Genomic DNA, 13,741 nt, shown 5'->3' on the forward strand with positions numbered 1-13,741 from the left:
CTAGTTCAGATGGATGTAAAAACTGCATTTTTACATGGAGACTTGGATGAGGAAATCTACATGACTCAGCCAGATGGATTCAAAGTTGCTGAAAAAGAAGAGATGGTGTGCAAATTAGAAAAATCGTTGTACGGATTGAAGCAATCTCCAAGGCAGTGGTACAAGCGATTTGACATATTTATGATAGGGCAGAAGTACACAAGAAGCAAATATGATCATTATGTGTATTTACGCAAGCTAGAAGACGGATCCTATATATATCTTCTTCTTTATGTTGATGATATGCTGATAGCTTCCAGGAGTCAGACAGAAATTGTGAAACTAAAGACTCAATTGAACAGGGAGTTTGAGATGAAGAATCTTGGAGAAGCGAAAGATTCTAGGCATGGAGATATCAAGGGATAAGAAATTGGGGAGGCTTTGTTTGTCTCAGAAAGAATATCTGAGGAAGGTACTAAAACGTTTTGGCATAAATGAGATGTCAAAACCAGTTAGTACACCTCTTGCTCCTCATTTCAAGCTCGGTGCATCCATGTCACCTAAGGATGATGCAGAACGGGAATACATGTCAAAAGTTCCGTATGCAAGTGCTGTTGGTAGCTTGATGTATGTAATGGTGTGTACGAGACTCGATATTTCACAGGCAATTGGGGTTGTGAGCAGGTATATGCATGATCCTGGAAAGGAGCATTGGCAAGCTGTGAAATGGATTCTGCGGTATATTCTGAACACCGTAGATGTTGGTTTGGTCTTTCAGCAGGACAAACAAGATGGTCAGTGTGTAGTTGGGTATTGTGATTCAGACTATGCAGGTGATTTGGACAAGCGTCGATCAACTACTGGTTATGTGTTTACATTTGCAAAGGCACCAGTCAGTTGGAAGTCCACCTTACAGTCAACAGTGGCTTTGTCTACTACAGAGGCAGAGTATATGGTAGTTACAGAGGCTGTGAAGGAGGCAATTTGGCTTCAAGGGTTGCTTGGTGAATTGGGAATGGAACAAAAGCACATCAAAGTGCACTGTGATAGTCAGAGTGCTATTCATTTAGCAAAGAACCAGGTTTACCATGCAAGGACGAAGCATATCGATGTTCGATATCACTTTGTACGAGAGATTCTAGAAGAAAGTGGAGTCATAATCCAGAAGATTCGGACCACTGAGAATCCTGCTGATATGTTGACAAAAGTGGTAACTGCGGTCAAGTTTAAACATTGTTTAGACTTGGTCAATATTGTTACAAATTAAAATATTGTTTTTTTTGAAGATGTGTGTGGAATTTGCCAAGGTGGAGATTTGTTGGTTTTTTGGCAAAAGTCCCACATTGGTTGTGTATAAGGAGGAGGGGAAATTCTTTTGTTATAAATAAAGCCCTCCTCCTCCTTAGTTAATCATCCCACAAATATAAACCTTCTTCTATTTTAAAGGCTATTTGTATTCTTTCTCTCTTTGTAATATTTCCTCTATTAGTGAAATATTTTTGTGTTCTCTTTTATGTCTATTTAATAGCTATTGTCGGGTATAGTTGTTGTTAATTATTGTCCTATTAAAATTACTTGTCTTGGTAGTTCTGTCTAAGGAAAGTGGGTTTTAAGAGGAACCATTGTGACCCCTCCTCTTTCCTGGGAATCTATCTTGGGGTGATTTTTAGTACAATCGTTTTCACACTAGTCACCTAGATAATAGTTTTCAAGGTGAATTGCTATTGGTGGAAATTAACCCAAATTTCACAACATGAATCACCTCTCGGTTTATGATAGTGTTCTGAGTAATACTTCGCCCTTTGAGGAAACTGGTTTGATGAGACCCAATCAACGAAGGCATAACAATCTGAAGGCATCGGACAATAATCTTGGTGATTAGTTTATAAGGAACAGAGCAGAGGCTTATTGGTCGAAAACCAACAAAAGACTTCGGACGATTAGTCTTTGGGATAAAAGCCAAGACCGTACGGTTAAGAGTCGGGTCTAAATTTGCTCCCAAAAACACCAAATGAACCATTGCACATACTGAAGCACCCACAATGTTCCAATGCTTCTGATAAAATTGAGCGTGGAGGCCATCAATCCCCGGAGCTTTGAGAGGAGCCATCAAGAAGAGAGCAGCTTTAATTTCATCATTGGTCAAATTGGCATTAAGATGGTGATAATCAACATCAGAAATGGTTGGAAAGTAACCCCGAACTGAGAAGATATTAGAGGGCACGGGGGATGCGGCAAACAAAGCCTCAAAATAGTCAGTAGCCATGTCTCGCAAAAGGTCGGGCTCGTCACAAAGCTCGCCATCAGAATTACAAATCGCAATGGAGGAGTGTTGGCAACGTTTCTGGATTGCCTTAGAGTGAAAAAATTTTGTGTTTCTGTCACCAAAAGAAATCCAGTTAGCCCTAGATTTTTGAAACCAAAGTTGTTCTTCCTGATCAAGAACGAGTTCCAACTCCTGTAAAAGCTTGAATTCAAGCTTAAGCAAACTTTGGGTCCTGCGTTGGTCCAGGCAGCGTTGAACATCGCGTAGACGGGCCATGAGAGTTTTTTTGTTCTTGCCAATCGAACAAAAAATGTCACGGTTCCAAGTAGAGGCAACTGTAGAAAAAGAGGCAATAATCTCAGGCAAGGGAAGGGAGTGGTCCCAGTGGTCCAAAATAAGGCGCTCAAAATCGCTATGGATAGACCATGCGAATAGATAACGAAAAGACAGTTGACGGGTGCCATGAAGAGCGGGAGAAGAAGAGTGTAAAATGGGTCGGTGGTCCGATTTCATACGGAGGAGATGACGCCGAGAGGATTGGGGAAACTTTTCAAACTAGTGAGAGTTACCCAAACAGCAATCCATACGAAGAGAATAGTTGCCTCGGTACCAGGTGAAATCCGGGCCATGGTAATCGAGGTCATGCAGACCGTAATGAAAGACCATATCTTGAAAATCAGAATCAAAAGATGAGGACGAGGCCCACCTTTACGATCTTCAGCAAATAGGGTAGCATTGAAATCCCCGAGTAATATCCAAGGTTTTGAAATATTATCGGATAAGCAATTGGACGTTTTTACCGAAATATCACTTTTAGACCTATTAATTACTTATCACACATCATCTCTCTTAATATTGATCTAATACCTCTTCTGATAAAGTGGTAATAAAGAGAGGATCACTATTGTGTCTTTGCGGGATTTTATCTGAGCTGGCGTCACGTAAGGGAAGGTGTGTATTATCATCTGTGTTTTCGTTGAACCTCTGACATATACGGAAGGCATGGATCATGAAGCACGCATTCTTTGGGAAATGTTGACATTAATGTACACATCATTCCTCGAAGCATTTAAAAAAAAGTTTTAAAAAAGTTATAGGGACTAACATCGTAATTTAATGCATATTAATTCCATGAGTTGAAGAGTATACCGTTTCCCCTTTAATATATATCAACTTCAAAATTTAATTTAGTATAAACCTTAATAATAAATATTAACATAATGTAATTATTTAAATATATCAACATATAAAAAATATTTAATCTTAATTAATATAAACTTTAATAATAAATATTAACATAATGTAATTATTTAAATATATCAACATATAAAAAAATATCTAATCTTAATTAATATAAACCTTAATAATAAATATTAACCTAATGTAATTTAACAATAATGTATAAGTAGATTAATTAGATATAAAGATAAAAAAGTTAAAGAATATATTTTTTAGCTTTTATCTTACATTGTCAACCTAAACACTCCAATATGCCTATATAAGTTAATTCCATGAAGATCTTGAACTAATATGTATTAAATTATGATATTAGTCCCTATATTTTTTTTTTAATTTTTTAAAGCATATTTTTTCTAAAATGATTTTAGGATGATGTAGACTTTGGAAGCATGCCTCTTGAAACACACCTTTTCACGTGGCATCATATCAACATTTCCCATGGAATGCACATTTCATGATCCGCGACTTACGTATGTGTCATAGGTTCAACGAAGGTGAAGATGAGGATCCGCGCCTTCCCTTATGTGGCGTTAGATCGAACAAAATCCCGCGAAGGCACGGATGATGATTCACACTTTGTCAGAAAGGGTGCTAGATTGATAATATTAGAAGAGAGTGTAACTAACAGCTAATTAATAGGTTTGAGGGTGATATTTCGATAAAAACGCCTAGCAAATGAGAGATGACATAAGAGCTTTCCGTTTCTGATGGTTAGGACTACCATAAATCAAGTTGGCAAGGAAAGAGCTGTGGGTTCGCAAATCAGAAATCTTACAATGGATGAATTGAAAATGACAAAGAGACATCAATGGTGACATGATCATACCAACACAACCATATTCCACCTGAGAAGCCACACGCCTCCACTCTGAAAGAATTTGGAAAACCAAGAGCATGGATAACTGAGTCAGCTTTAGAGCGACTAATGCGAGTTTCAAGAAACACAAGCACATCAGGGTTATAATCTAGAAGACACTACCGAGTAACCCGAACAAAATTCCTGCTACTTACCTGGACAATCCAAACAAAAAAGTTCTAAATCCATAAAATAATAAAGAGGGGGAGATAGGTGTGGACCACAAACCACCATTATTCTGTCATTGCCATGCAGCCAGTGTTGGCATCCACGAAAGAGCCTTCAGGGAGATCAAGAGCCATATTTGTGGTAAGAATAGTCGAGTGATCCAAATGCAACTGATCAAGTTGTTGCACAGAGGGATCCGGTGGTCGTGGAGGAAATGAGCAGCCAAGGGGAGAGGAATAATCGGCGGAGCATCGGCAGGCAAAACAACGGCATCATGCTTCGCGGGATTAAGTACAACAGACGTCGCACTATGTATGGTCGATCGATTAGAGCTGGCTGCAAAGAGGGAGGCGGAGCAGACTGGATGTTCATATTTCGAGCACCAAGAATGGTCATCGAGGTCTTGCGTAGGGAGGTAGACAGCTTTCCTTTTTGCTTAGACTTATCAACATGACAGATAGAGCTTTCCTTTACCGTAGATGGTTGCCGGGAGCGTTCATGACTCACAGGCTGGCGCGCGGTGGATGTCACAGGTGTGATGCTGGGATTCACTTCAACAAGGCCAGTTATGGAGGGGTTATCAAGGATAGTATTAATAGGGTTTTCAACCACATAAATAAGAGCAAACGTAGTGGGTGCAATGAGAGTTTCCAGTGTGGGAGCTGTAACCACAATTTTTTTCCTTCCCTGACGCCGCTGCTTCTTCTCAACAAGCATCCAGACGCCATAGGGTTCATCGGAGGCAACAGAGACCACCAGTGTGGGATCGGTTTGGTTGGGTGGCACACTCTCAGAAGAAGGACGAGCTGTCTTAGGGCAATAATCACTGGCATGGCCATAAATACCGCAACTGAAGCAGACAACCAGGAGTGATTCATATTCAACAACATGGAGATTTCTAATGGTGATTTTAGAAACAAAAGGTTTAGTCAAATTGATGGTAACCGCCATTCGCGCAAAGCGCCCACGGCGTCCATTATCCGTTTGGTAATTGATATTAATGACAAAGCCAATCCTATCCCCAATTGCTTCGATCAAACTTCACTTATACCACGTGATGGGAAGACCCGGGAGCCTGACCTAGGCCATGACACGAGAAGTTTGAGCCTGTGAAGGGTTAAAGTCCATCGACCAAGGCTCGATGGTGAGGTAGTGACCAAAGATGGTGCACGGTCCATCGGTGAGAACATGGAGATAGTCCTTGAGGAAAATTTGGCGAGGAAGAAGTTATGTTCAATATCAATGAGTTTAAAGGGGTGCAAGGGCTTCCAAAGGCTAAGGATTCTGGTATGAAGAGAGTTGCAACTTGTAAGACAGATGTCTCCCCAAGACTTTGATAACCAAAGTAAGATCCATACTCTTCGTGGCAAGCGATTGGATCCGATCAGAAAAATTAATGTAAGGGACTCCATCACTCTCACCTACTTCAATATCTTCATCAAGGAGATCAACATCGTCGTCATCAAGGTGGAAAAGCTCCTCAGGCGCCTCAATTGTAGTTTCACCAAGAACAATATCTCGGTAGAAAACAACAGGTTTCGGAGAGGGAGGCTGATCATGTTCCATATCGATGGAATAATCTGGTATTGGGGGAGGATCAGGGGGGTCCTCATCCCGCAGGCGTTATTTCTTGGGGTGGCGTGGGTCATCGGGCGGCAGGGTATCGTTTTGCTCATTAGGTCAACTTCTTATTAGGTTTTCATGATACTCATATTTATTTTTTTATATTTTTTTGTGTCATGAGTTATAGATTTATTAAGAGTAACATAATAAAAAAAATAGAAAACTAAATATCCACTAACCTAAAGAGTCGAAAATTACAGCCCATTATCCAATTGTGACAGTTAAAAATAGCTAGCCGAATATCTGACTCAAAAATATGAATATTTTAAATTAGATAATTTTGAATACTCCTACTCATATGCGTTGCTTTTGAAAAATATCATTATATGTGTTTAAACAATCGGTGCAATAATAGAACTATGATAATAAGCCCTTAAATTATTTTTTTGATAATAAGCCCTTATAATTTCAATAATAATAATAATAATAATAAGCCCTTAAATTATATGCGTTTGAAAAATCAATGACTTAATTTTATAATAAGTCCTTAAATTATATTTTTTTATATGATTTACTACTGTTAACGCTTGGCCTCATTGTTGTACGTGAAAAGGTTATCGGTGGGCAACAATTGAATCATCTCATCTTCCTTTTCTTTCTCTATCTCCTCACTATCAAACACCAAACTCTACATTAATTAAACTAAAATAATATAATACATTTAAACACATTAAAATCAATTATTTTTAAATTATTATTATAATAGTAACGTATGAATCAAATTAAGATCCAGTCAACGGTTTATTTTTACCTTTCCGGTTTCAAAGCTTCTTCTTGATTAATTTAGATCAACCCGCGTCGTGTATTTAATTTTGGTGGGTAAGTCTTCCAATAGGGATTTTCTATATATACAATGACTCGAACTCGAAACATTACTTAAACAATATCAAGTTACTTATCACTTGAACCAACCCTTGTTAGTCAACTACTTATTATTATTATTTAGAAAAAAAACTTATTAGGTAAGATGTTCGCTTTTTAATTAGCATGACGAAATGTACATGAAAAAAACTAATGTTATGAGTTAGTGCACCAAAATGTGATTACCATAAATAACTCAATGAAATATCAAATATAAATGAATTTAATCTCAGTAGAAAAAATATTTATTTTTTAGAAATTTTAAGTTCGAATAACTATATCTACAAAATATATATACATTATTATTGACTAATATTTTTTGAATAAATACCATCTTATAACTATCTCATACTATTAAAAATATCAAATACAAATATGCATGTGAAATAGTGACTAGTGAGAAAGTTGGTGGGGAGCACGTATGCATAGCATCAAGTTTATTAAAGTTAATGTTATAAATGGATAAACACATCAGTTTTTTTAATCTAATTTTTTATTCCCACTCTCTTCTTTTTAAATTTCTTTAAAGGGGATATAAGGTACACACCTTTTTTTTCACCCTCTCGATTCTTTAGGATTTTGTATTGATTAATCCAGATCGACCTGTATTGTACATCTGATTTTAGTGAATAAATTTCCTGACGAAGATTTTTGACATAACTAAGACTTCAAACTCGAAACATGCTTAAATGATATTAAGTTATTACCATTTGAACCAGTTCTTGTTGATACAACAATGCTTTAGTTTAACTAATTACATGTTAATAATTAAAAAGTGCAACTCAATTAGAATTTTGTATTACTTAATTAAGATTTCAAATAAATATATGATACTGTTTGTCGTAACCGTCTTCCTGTTGGGCCCCGGAATTGGGCTTCGACTTAGGAAAATGGATTGGAGTCGCCACCGATTATTTATTTAAAAATAAATAGGTTAATCGGATACCTTATATCCTACCTGATCTGCGTCTTACCAAAGATATGTCGGATTCGAGAGTCGGTTACAGCCAAGGAAGGATTAGCACCCTTGAACTGCCCTTTCGGTACTATGTAATTTCCAGTTGTCTTTAATTAAGAGAATTGAAAGTTAAATTAAAAGGTAAAACATCGATCTGAACTACTTACCCTTGATTGATTGAAATTCCCTTAACAATAAAGACGTTAAAGAACGAAAATAGAAAAAATGAAAAAATAAAGGAAACAAGAATGAAGATAAAAATAGAGAAAAAAAAAGGGTTAATAAGCAGAGTAAAATAAATAAATGAAATATTAATAATCTACATACAACCAAGGAATAAATAAATACAATGAATAAAAAGATGATCATCAAAGAAATAAAAACAAAGTAAAGAAAAAGGTAATCGAATAAAAACGTTTGAAATGTACACATAATAATAATAGATATATAAATAAACTATTATAAGTATATATATATATATACATATATATTAAAATATAGCATTAAGCAAAAATAATCAATGAAGAAAAAAATAGTATACGTATATAATAATAATAACGTAAATATATATATATATATATATATATATATATAAATTAGTAAAAAGAAGATAATAGTAATAGTTATATTAAAAAAATAATATATACATATATAATAATTTGTAAACACAACAAAAAGTAAAAATATAAAAGTAAAATATGAAATACGTATATATATATATAAAGTAATAATATTAAAAATAATAATAATAATTATTATAAAAAAACAAAAATAAAAAACAAAGTAACATGACTAAATTGAAAGAAAACCCTGATTGAAGGTCGAATTCAAAAGAAAATGGGGTTTAAAAAAATCGGATTTGGGGGTAAAATGGAAGTTTTAGAAATCGGAGGGTCACAAAGCATAGTTTACCCTTAATACAACAGAAACACGCAGATCCCCTCATTTAAGCCAACCAAACGTTTTAAAATTCATTTCATTCTCATCTCTCGCTGAAATGTCCCTCCTTCCCCTCTCTTCATCCTCTCCTCTGTTCATCGAGGATGAAGAACATAGCCGTGGGTCTCGATGAACCCAGAACACGGCCACCGTACGCCGCCTCGCCGCCGCCGTTGATCGGCGACGTCCGTCGGTCATCGGCGGCAAAAGTCAAAAAGTTTAGTTTTTTTCGAGAGATTTCGACGTGCTCGTTCCAAAAACGAAAACAGTTTTCTCAAAAACCAGGCCTCATGGGGGTAGATCTAAGCTCAAAGGCTCCGAAAAACATTCTATCCCCACATGTTCATCGGCATTTTTAGCATTTCTTGAATGAAAAGAGAAAAAAAACAAAGGAAGGTGAAGCAACAAACGACCATACAAGACGACCACCAAAAGGTAAGAATTTTACCTACTGTTCTTTCGAAAAATTTGCAAAAGAAAGACTCCGATTTCGCTCTATATGGCTAGTAATTTTCTGCTTGTATTTCGTATCCTAGTAAGATTTCTGTGGTAATCTTTTATGTACTGTGGATTTTTGCCTGTAATCTCTGCTCTTTATTGCCTCAACTGTGTACCCCCTTGTAATCTTTGGTATTCGTAGGATCCCCCCGTTACAATGGATGATTGCCTCTATTTATAATGAAAAAAAACCTATTTTTAAATTACACTTTTGAATCCTAATGGAACTCTAATGCTGGATTATTGCTTTGGTTGATGATGATGGTTGTGACTCTTGCGCCGGATGACTCGGGGACCGTTGGAGAGGTATGCAAGTTGTGGTGTCCTCGAGCGGCTGGAAATAAGGGATGCGTGGCTGCTGGTGAGGGGCGTGCTAGGGTTTGGAAGCATCAGAAACGAACTTGTTGGGCCCGGGTCACTTGGGCCATTTTATTTGCGTGTAATGGGCCTGTAAATATGATAAAACAATTTGTAAACATATACGTTAAATAATCATATATAAATGTGTGACGAAATTATGTGTCTACAGCTGCCCCTCTTTGCTCATTATCGTGTAACGAAAGTGGAGCAAAGATTACAAGACACAAATTTTGTCTATATCAAAACATCCTCTGTCGTAGAGTTGAAATCCGATGTTGAAACTGGTTTGTCAATTCGAATCGCGAAATGACTCCCTCGTCGTGAGGCCGAGTTGAACTGGAAGTTTATGAGCACAATATCCTTCGTCGAGAAACTGAAATTGAACTCAAAGCTTTAGGTGAGTGGCCTCTGAATCGTCTTCTGGATCAAGATACTTCGTCGTGAAGGTGGAACTTGAACTGAAGACTTTGGTGTTGACGCTACAGATGACTCATTCGTAGTGAAGTTGGATCGATCTGTTTGTGAAGTTGATATTGTATATGGGCTCCTTCGTCGTGAACTTGAGCCTGAGAATTGGAAATCCTTTGTCGTGAAATTGAAATCCAAGTATTGTTCCGAGTCCAATATCCTCCGCTGTGAAGTTGAAACTGGTTCTGGAACTGGGAAATTGTTTGTTGACAACTAACGGTCCCTCGTCGTGAAGTTGAACTTGTGTGTCCGGAGTCCAATATCATTCGTTGTGAAGTTGAAATTGGCTCTGAAATTGAGAAGTTGTCGGTTGACAGTCAGCGGTCCCTTCGTCGTGAAGTTGAACTTGTACTGTCTTGAGTCCAATATCCTTCGTTGTGAAGTTGAAATTGGCTCTGAAATTGAGAAATGTTTGTTTACAACCAGCGGTCCCTTCGTCGTGAAGTTGAACTTGCGTTGTCTGGAGTCCAATATCCTTCGTTGTGAAGTTGAAATTGGCTCTGAAATTGAGAAATGTTTGTTGACAACCAGCGGTCCCTTCGTCGTGAAGTTGAACTTGCGTTGTCTGGAGTCCAATATCCTTCGTTGTGAAGTTGAAATTGGCTCTGAAATTGAGAAATGTTTGTTGACAACCAGCGGTCCCTTCTTCGTGAAGTTGAACTTGCGTTGTCTGGAGTCCAATATCCTTCACTGTGAAGTTGAAATTGGCTCTGGGTAAAACCTGCAAAGATATGCATATATGCGATGGTATGGATGTCATGCTCTTAGGTATGCCTAAAATGTATGGGCAACATATGTTATTCTGGGCTCTGGAGAGAAATCTTGATTTCCGGTGGCCTGTCATTGTTGACTCTTGATTTTGAGAGCTTGAAGTTCCGATTTCTAATCTTGAATTCTTCAAATGTTTGAATCTGATGTGCACATTTCGGTTTTTTTTTCTTTTCTTGGAGATGCTCCTCAACCATCTCAAGCATGTGCATGAGCCTTGATCGGCTTCTGGGTACCTGTACTTTTCAATGAATCTTTGTACAGTAATATGCGATCATCTTTCATAAAAAATAAATAAACCATTAGGTTTAAATCTAATTCAAGATGCTCAAAAGGAATTGGAGGAAAGATGGTCTTAATTCATAAGGGAGGAGAAGAACAGATAATACATGGCAAACATTCTAGAAAACGAATACACAATGATGTGTAAATGAACGTCTTAGATCTCGATAATGTGGGCACTTCTGAGCTGATAAGTCGTTTGGTGACCTTGAATGCAGCCTTTGCCAAAGGATTTTTGAAAATGCGACAACGTTTGGGAGAGTGTGACATTTCTCCGATTTATTGAGTTTGTAGAAGATTCATGTGCCGGGATGTTTCCACTGTTAATATCCCCTTTCCGGGTTTTCAACTTGGACTCATCCTTGGTTGCAAGACGCCCTTTGCGGGTTTTCATCTTGAACCCACCTTATTTTCTCTTCTTTTATTCTCTTTTCCTCTTTTTCTTTTTTTCTTTTCTCAATTTAGGGCGCCCTTTTGGGTTTTCACCCTAAACGTTTTTTTTCTTTTTTTTAACTTAGGACGCCCTCTCGGGTTTTCATCCTAAGCGAAGTATTTCTTGACTGCGTCCGAGTTGATGGGATGTGGCAGTTCAGGTCCGTCCATTTCAGCCAGGACGAGGGCTCCTCCGGAGAAAGCCTTTTTCACGACATAAGGTCCTTCCCAATTTGGCGTCCATTTTCCTCGGACATCTTTCTAGACTGGCCAAATTCTTTTTAGCACCAGATCTCCCTCGCGGAATATTCTTGGGCGCACCTTTTTGTCATGTGCTCGGATCATTCGTTTCTGATAGATTTGACCATGATGAATGGCTTTCAGTCTTTTTTCATCTATCAGATTAAGCTGATCATATCTGTATTGTGCCCACTCTGCATCATCCAGTTTGACTTCTGACAAGACCCTGAGAGACGGAATCTTGACTTCAATGGGTAGCACTGCTTCCATTCCATAGGCTAGTGAAAATAGAGTTACCCCAGTTGAAGTTCGTACCGAGGTTCGATAAGCGAACAAAGCAAAAGGCAACTTCTCATGCCAGTCTTTGTAAGTTTCAGTTGTTTTCTCCATATTCTTAATATTTTTGTTGCTGCTTTCTACTGCTCCGTTCATCTTGGTCTGTAAGCAGTGGAATTGTGATGTTTTATGTTGAACTGTTCGCAAGCAGCACTCATCATCTTGTTGTTCAAGTTTGTTGCGTTATCGGTGATAATCCTTTCAGGTAGACCATACCGACATATAATTTCTTTCTTCAGAAACTTGCAAATAGTGGATTGAGTGACACTGGCGTGACGCAGCCTCTACCCATTTCGTGAAATAGTCAATTGCTACGAGAATGAAACGGTGACCATTCGAAGCCTTCGGATGGATTTGCCCGATAACGTCCATGCCCCACGCAGAGAAAGGCCATGGTGACGTCATTACATGAAGCGGATGGGGTGGAACATTTATCTTGTCTCCATAAATCTGACATTTATGACATCTCCTAGCATAGTTGATGCAATCGCTTTCCGAGGACCAAAATATCCGCATCTCATTATTTGTCTTGACATCATATGCCCATTTGCATGTGCTCCACAAACTCCATCATGTACTTCTTCCACTATCATTTTTGCCTCTTCAGCATCGACGCACCTTAACAGAACTTGGTTATGGCTTTTCTTGTATAAAACCTCTCCGTCAAGGACGTATCCAGCTGCCAACCTTCTAAGGGTTCTCTTATCGATTTCGGTGGCTTTCTCTGGATAACTCCGATGCTTGATATACTGCAGAATGTCGTAGTACCAAGGCTTAGTATCTTTCACTTCTTCAATTTGGTAACAATGAGCTGGGTACTCATACGACTGCATGTTGATTGGCATCATTCAGACTCCCCACCAACCCTGAATGCGGCTGCCAATGTAGCTAAAGCGTCAGCCATATGATTTTCTTCTCTAGGTACGTAGTGGAAGGTGACTTCGTCGAACTCTTCGAGTAGATCCAACACTAGTCTCCGGTATTCTAATAGTTTTATATCCTTAGTTTCCCATTCTCCTCGGAGCTGATAGATTACTAAGGCTGAGTCTCCATACACCCGTAAAGTCTTTATATTTTGTCCCAGTGCAGCCCGAATTCCCAAGACACATGCTTCATATTCTGCCATGTTATTGGTACAATCAAAGTTCAGTCTGCTGGTAAACGGGTAGTGACTCCCTTCTGGGGAGACTAGGATTGCCCCGATGCCATGTCCTAGTGCATTTGATGCCCATCGAAGTGCATTCTCCAGGAACTGTCCGCTGAAGTGCTGCTTCCTCTAAAGATACGGCCATTAAGTCTTCGTCTGGGAAATCAAAGTCCAGCGACATAGCTCTCATCAGTTCTGCTTGCCAAAAAATCGGATATGGCGCTGCCTTTTACCGCTTTTTGGCTCACGTATTCGATGTCAAATTCAGACAAAAGCATCTGCCATCGGGCTAACCTTCCGGATAGAGCAGGTACACCCATC

This window comes from Hibiscus syriacus, unplaced genomic scaffold, assembly GCF_006381635.1.
Source record: "Hibiscus syriacus cultivar Baekdansim isolate YM2019G1 unplaced genomic scaffold, ASM638163v2 tig00117034_pilon, whole genome shotgun sequence".
Taxonomy (NCBI): domain Eukaryota; kingdom Viridiplantae; phylum Streptophyta; class Magnoliopsida; order Malvales; family Malvaceae; genus Hibiscus; species Hibiscus syriacus.